This window comes from Vombatus ursinus, unplaced genomic scaffold (assembly GCF_900497805.2).
Source record: "Vombatus ursinus unplaced genomic scaffold, bare-nosed wombat genome assembly UNPS02014812.1, whole genome shotgun sequence".
In the NCBI taxonomy this organism is placed as follows: Eukaryota; Metazoa; Chordata; class Mammalia; order Diprotodontia; family Vombatidae; genus Vombatus; species Vombatus ursinus.
In genome coordinates, this window is record NW_020954590.1 from 84,627,432 (window position 1) to 84,635,329 (window position 7,898).

Genomic DNA, 7,898 nt, shown 5'->3' on the forward strand with positions numbered 1-7,898 from the left:
GGTTGAAGCTAACCAACAAGCCTCAAACCCATTGTTGAGTTAGGGGGTTGTCTACCCCAACCATATGAAGTCTTCTCCCAGTGGAATGGGAAGATGAGAACAACTTGTTCCAATGATCATGAAGGCAGCTGAAGTAGGTGATATAGAGCACATAGAACTTGGTCAGACAACAAAGAGGCCAAGATCATCCACTGCCTCCTGGGCCATCTTCAGTCATCTTGTCTTTTGATATGCCACTGGACTTTGATGACTCTGAAGGAGAGAGTGAGGCTGATGACTTTGTGGAGCTCTGCCTCACTTAAATCCAATTCACCAGCAAACGAAGACATCACATTGGTCCTTCCCAAAATGAAGGATGAACAATGAAAAGTGGGTGAAAGGGAGTAATATGGAATAATCCTGGAAAAGTAAATTGGAGTCGGAGTATGATGGGTTTTAAAAAGCCAACTTTCTAACAATTGGAGCTGTCCAAGGGCTGAATGGGCTTGAGAGGTAGTGACTCATTGTCATTGTCAGTGAAGGCTGACTTCCAGTTGGTAGAAGTTATGGAGAGAATTCATGAAGGTATTGGGCTAGATAGCCTCAGAAGTCCCTTCTAACTCTATTATTGTGATTGTATTTCACTGGAAAGGCTCTTTGTAAACCAAAGAGTCTATAAATGTGAGTCATTTTCATAGTCCATATCTCCTTCCCTGATCATTCTGCTCAAAGGCTGAAAGGGCCTCCTCCCTAAGATCAGTGTCATAATCCTTTCTGAATAACAGAATAGGGCACTCCCCTTGAGTAAGTCTCAGGGTAGTCAGTCATTTCATAGGATCTAAACCAAAGGGGAAATCCATTTAATTAATTTACCTTTTGTACTACTCATCTAAATAAAGGGAAAGCCTAGAATGGGTTTTAGCCTGGAGAATATATTATTTTTTAATATTTTCAATTGAACTAAAAATGAGATTTTTTAATATGAATCAACAACCTATATAGTTTTTCTCTCTTATTTCCTTCTCATTTACTTATTTTTCCCAGCCCAGATTAAGGTATGATTTACAATATTTCCTTCTACCTCATCCATCCTCTTAATTTGAGATATTTATCTATGATCAATAGATATGTTCTCTATATATGTAAAATATATAGATATATCATAGTATCCAGCTCCATAGATTCTCTTTCTTACTTAGGACATCAGCAGAGATGCTGGAGGGTACAGAGAAAATAGTATTAAAATGTTGGTAAACAATGTATTGCTACAATCCTCTTATAATTTTCTAGTACTTGATCCTCACAACCTTTTGTAAAGAATTTTGATAGTATACTACATGTTAATTCAGTCCTTTCAGGAAATGCTTTCTTTAACCAGGATTAACTTTTAGAGGAGAGACGTCTCAACTCTGACACTGCCACCTGGTGTAGGCTCTCATCACCTCACACCTGGATTATTGAAATAGCTTGCTAGTGGGTCTGCCTGTCTTAAGCCTCTCCCCACTCCAATCCATCCTCCCCAGCTCTTAGCACAGCACATAGTAGGCACTGAATAAATGTTTATTGACTATTTTATTGGCAATAAAAAAAACTACTATAATCATTTAGGCAAGAGGTGATGAAAACCTGAAATAAAGTGGTGGCCATGTGAGTGGAGGAAGGAATGCATATATAAGAAATGTAATAGAAGTAGAATCAACAAGAGGGATGGTGTGAGAAGGTACCAGATTTCCTAAGGAGCTTGGCCTTCTTAAGAACTTCCTAAGAATTGGCCTGGGTTGGAAACAGCTCAGGTCTGAGCTTCTGTGCTGATCAGTAGGAGAGTTGGCTGGTTAATGGCTGCTGCACTTCCATCCTAGGTAAGAAAGGGAGAGAAGGAAGTTAGGAAGGAAGGGAGGGAGAGAGGGAGGGAGAGAGGAAGGAAAGGAAAAAAAGGGAAGGGAGAGAGGAAGGATGAATGTCAGGCTTTTCCAGACTGCCAAAGGGATTCATTACATAGACACAAAAGTAAGATTCTTAAGGTCAGGAACTCTTTCATTTTTCATTGCATCCCCAGTTCCCAGCACAGTGCCTAGCATACAATAAACAATAATGAATTGTAGATATTCAACATCTTAAAAAAAAAGTTTCCATTGATGTCTTCTCTTCCTTCTAGAAGGCAAAGAATATGTATTTATGTCTAACTTATCCAGCAAAACTGAGGATAAATGCTATAGGGATAAAAATGGACCTTCTTCTGAGAAAGAGGACTTCCAAATGTTCTTGATGAAAAGATCAGAGCTATGTAGAAACTTTGAAGTTTGAAGGCAGGAGTGAAGAGCATTATTGAGTAAACAATGATAATGGACTAAAAAAGAATAAACTGTTTACATTCAAATATATCATCACAGGGTTCATACAGGGGACCCAGTTAGATAAGGCCTGGTAGTGGTTATATTATGTCTTGATGATCTTGGGGAAAGAATGGGAAGAGAAGGAAAGAGGAATACAGTGAAGTGAGGATGAGGGAAGGGAAATGTAGGTTAAGGAATATTATATCAAATGATCAAAGGAGGAAGGGTTGAGGGGAGAGGATGACACTTGAGCCTCACTTATCTAAACAGAACAAAAGAAGGAATACACACACACACACACACAAAATTGGGTAGAAAAAATACACTTTACTCAACAGGGAAATAGGAAGGAAAGGGGGCAGGGAGAATTAGAGGAAGGGCAGATTAAAGGAGGGATTAGTGTTAAACAAAACAAACTCTAAGGATATGCATAAAAATTTATAGTTCTTTTTAAGGTAGCAAAGAATGAGAATCTGAGAGGGTGTCCATAAATTGGGGAATAGATGAACTAGTTATGGCATTTAAATGTGATGGAATGCTATGATGTCACATTGTTGCCAGAGTAATGATAACCAATCAGGATTTCAGAGGACCAAAGATAAACATGCCACCCATCTCCTGATACAGGGGAACTCAGAATGTAGAATGAAATGATTTTTTGGGGGGAGGGGCTAGGAAATGGGGTTAAGTGACTTGCCCAGGGTCACACAGTTAGTAAGTGTTATGTGTCTGAGGCCGGATTGGAACAGAATAAAAGGTCTTACTGAATCCAAGGCCAGTGCTCTATCCATTGTGCCACCTAGCTGCCCCGAAACAAAAATTTTTTGACACAAAGTAGAAATTTGTTTTTGATTGACTGCATGTTTATAATGGATTTAGCTTTTCTTATGTTCTCAATTTAGGGGGAGGGTCTTGGAGTAGAAGGGTGGGGAGGCAGATCCTGAAAGATTAAAATGAAAAAAATGTTCAAGATGAACGGACAAAGAATGGTGCAATGGAAAGGAGAAGAATCTCCCTACTCTCTGAGTTTTATATAAGCATTTGCAGTGCTTACACATGGAAGTGTATAAATCCATGTTATAGCCTTATCAACACCCCTGAGTTAGCTGACATCAGTTCCACTTATAGGGTGTGCCACCTGAGGTGGCTGCAGGACATAAAGAAGTTATATTAAATTTCAGAGGAGGTGTGTCTTTGTCTGTATGAAGGGTGTGAGTGAGTGGTTGATGGGAACAGACAGAAGATAGGGTGATGGTATCCGCACAAGGTCCACCTGGTCATGCCCTCCAGTCACTTAACTGTGCTGTGTTGTTTTTGTTTGTCCTTCATCCTTGGAATTGAAACAGTGGGTACCTACTTTCCCTATTGAAGAGGCTGACAATACGAGAACAATGAACCCAGGACAAACCATGAGGGCGGATAAAGGATTGGTGAGGATTGCTAACCCTTGGACCTCAGCTGTGTGACAGCTGGCTACCCACTGTACAAGAATGGAAAACCAATAGCTAGAAATGTAAATGAAGCTGAAGGCCTCTTCAACTAAATAACTTTAACACCCAATTTTAATTAAGAAAGGGAATGCAGAATGCACAGTAACATGCTATTGTAACAACTTCCCAACCGAACCGACTTCCTTCCTGTAGGTCCTTGAGCAAATCCATTCTCTCCACAATTGCCAAAATCATTTTCCTAAAGCACAATTTGATCCTGTTCTTGAAGTTTCAGCAATTCCTTATTTCTTTCTTGGCAGTTGGGGTTAAGTGACTTGCCCAGGGTCACACAGCTAGTAAGTGTCAAGTGTTTGGTCTGAGGCCAGATTTGAACTCAGGTCCTCTGGACTTCAGGAACAGTGCTCTATCCATTGAGCCATCTAGCCTCCCCAATTCCTTGTTTTTTCCAGAGAAAATATTCAGTCCTTCTTGTAGCATTTAAAACCCTTTATAACCTGGTTTCCAGCTTACCTTTGAAGATTTATTCCACATGTTAATTTTCTTCTTATTATTTAATAGGTTCTATATTCCAATCAAACAGAACTACTTGCTCTTCTTTGCACTTTGCAATATATCTCTTAATCTTTGTACAGACTATCCCACTATTCCACAAATGCCCTTTTCTGGCTTCTGCCTCTTAGAATTCCCAGCATCCATCAAGGCTCAACTCAGCTGCAACTTACATGAGGCTTTTTGCTATCCCGCAACTGTTTTTGTTATCCTCCTTCTCAAGTTATTGTTATTCAATTATTTTTAATTGTATTGATTACCTTTTTTTTATATCAGTCATTTACTGATCGTAATAATATCAGGTCATATATCACATTCCTTAACCATTGTTCCCCAACTATCTGAGAGGAGGGAGTTCTATTTCACCGTTTATTCTCTGGGACTAGGAAGTGAATCAGAATTTGTCTATCCTTTATTATTGTTTTCCTTGAGTGTTCTTACATTATTGTAGTTGTGTATATTGTTCTCCTGATTCTAGTAACTTCACTCTGTGCCAATTCATAAAAGTTCTTTGAATCCCTCATTTTTTTTTTACACTGGCAAGAAATATAATAGTCTCTTAAATTCTCATTCCATATTGACCAGTCATTCCTCAATCAATAGACACCCACTTGGTTCCAATTTTTTTCTACCACAAATAGTGATGCTATAAATATTTTGACATATATGTGCTTTTCTTTCTATCTTTGACCTTATTAGTCTAAATGCCCAATGGTGGGATGACTACATCAAAGGATGTGAACAGTTTAGTGACATTTCTTACATAATTCCAATTGTTTTCAATAATGGTTGGGGAAAAAAAAAAGAATGGTTGAAACTATTAGTGGCTCCACCAGAAGTATATTAGGTGCCTGTCTTCTCATAGACTCTCCAATATTGGCTATTTACACTTTTTTTTATCACCTACGGTGTTTTGAAGGGAGAGACTGAGATAGATCCTCAGCTATTTAATTTACCTTTCTCTTATGTTTTTAGAGGAAATCTTTTAAACAATTTCCAGTAGAAGCAGCTAGGTGTCGCAGTGGATAGAGCTCTGGCTTTGGAGTCAGGAGGACCCAAGTTCAAATCTGGCCTCAGGCACTTGACACTTACTGGCTGTGTGACTCTGGACAAGTTACTTTAACCCCGATTGCCTCACCAAAAAAATAAAATAAATGGTTGCCAGTAGTTGTAATTATTCTAAAAACTGTTTATTCACTTTCTTTGATCACTTTATCTGCTGGGGAATGGTTCTTGCTTTTAAATATTTGTATTATCTATACATCTTGTAAATCAGATTATATATATGTATATATACATACATGTGTATACTACGTAGTAAGATTTTTCTAGCTACATTTATTTTGTTCATGCTAAAGTTTTTTCTTGTTTTAAATTTTGTTATTTAAATTATTTCATTTTTATGTTCATCTCTTCTGAAAGACACTTTATTCTGTTCTCCTGTATATGCATTTGGAATTTATTGTGATATGTGATATTGATGACCTAAATCTAATTTTTACCAAACTGCATTCTAGTTTTCCTAGAAATTATTGTTAAAAAGGGAATACTTCCTGAAGTTATTTGTGATGTTGGGTTTGTCAAACACAGGACTACTGGGCTCCATTTTTTCCGGGTCTTATTTATCTAATTGTTTTAATGCTATACTTTTCTATTTTCTTACACCTGTATTTCTTCATGGTTTTGAAGATTATAATATTTTAATCGTAATATTATGCATTATAATATGTTTATCCCCATTTCATTCCTGCTTCCACTTCCTTCCTAATTATTTTCCTTGAAAATCTAGACCCTTTTCCACTTCACATTAATTCTGCTATTATTTTGTCTATTAATATAATCTCTTGGAAGTTTTATTAATATAACATTAAATCTGTAAACTATGTTAGTTTCACCACTTTTATTGTATTGGCACAGCCCAACAATGAAAAATGAATCTTTCTCTAATCATTTATGTCTTTATTTCTGTAAAAAGTACATTGTACTTATATATTCATATTTGTATTGTAAAATCCCAACTATTTTATCCATTTTGTAGATATTTTGAATTGAATTCCTTTTTTATATAACTTTCCCAAACTTTAAATTCTGATTGTTGCTGATTTATAACGGTACTTTTCCTGACACTATTGTTTTAATTAGTTTCTTCACTAAATCTCTTCTTACCTATGTGCCAAATATGTGCTGAGTGTTGAGGATACAAAACAAACAAAAAAAGCTTCATTGTTTTCTCATTTATAAAATGAATATTAATAACTGGTTGGGGGTGAGATAATTGTGAGGAAATCAGACTTAAACCAAAATAAATATCATTATCTTTGTCCTGCTTCTAAAATAGGCTCTGAAAGGAGAGCTAGGTTCATATCCCAGGGTTAAGTCCTCGCGGAGCTTGCATTCTATCAAGGGAGACATATAAGTACATATGCTATATATTAAGTAAATGCCAATTATGTGGGAGGAAGGTATGGGAAAGGTACTAACAGCTAAGGGAATCAGGAAGACCTTGTACAGAAGGAAACGATCTGAACTTTGAAAGAAATAGGGGATTCTTTGAGGTGGAGATGAGGAGAGTGCTGGAATATGAACCCAGCTCTCCTTTCAGAGTCTATTTTAGAAGCTGGCCAAAGACAATAATACATTATTTTGATTTAAATCTGATTTTCTCATAATTTCCCCACCTCTAACCATTTTACAGATGAGGAAACAGAAGCTAACAGAAGTGCCCTTTCCAGAGTCACTCAACTAAGTGAAGGATCTACTCTGTCTTAGGTCTACATATTCAAGCCAGTTTCCATTTCACCACGGTGCCTTTAAAAAGGTAGACACTTATGTAGAGTCCCTCTGTCCACATCAGCCCAAATAGCTTCAGACAGAGTATCTGTTTTAACTCAACTTAGATTTGAGGAGAAGTTATATTGTGTGCACTATTTCTTCCTTATTCCTGAGACTAGGTTGAAGCCTTGGATGATATCAAGAAAAAAAAGTGTGTGTACATATACACAATATATATATTATACACACTGTATATATATATATATATATATATACACACATATATATACACATATATACCCATTTTATGTGTATATATACACACATAAATATGTGTGTGCATATAGCTACATACATGCAAACACATGTATATATGGGAGAGAGATAGAGACAGAGAGTTAGGGAGAATATGGTTTTAAATTTTCATGTTTTCATGCAGGGATTGGATAATTCTGGATACGTGGAAGGTACTTTGTGCTAGCAACTCACTCGTCTTTGGTATCTGGTATCTCTTAGGGAGAAATTTTGACCTAAATAATAATCACTAACTTTTGCAAAGTGCTTTATATATCTCATCTAAGCCTTACAAAAAACGTACATGGGAGGTATATTATCACTCTCTTACAGATGAACAAACTGAGGCCGAGAGAGTTTAAGTGACTTGCTCAGGGTCATATAGCTATTAAATATCGGAGACAATATTTGAACTCAGGTCTGCTTGACTCCAGGTCTAGCATTCTTTCTACTATATCACCTATTTAGCTAAAGTCCCACTCCATTTCCAGAAATTGTCTTGAACATGGGATTGTCAAAA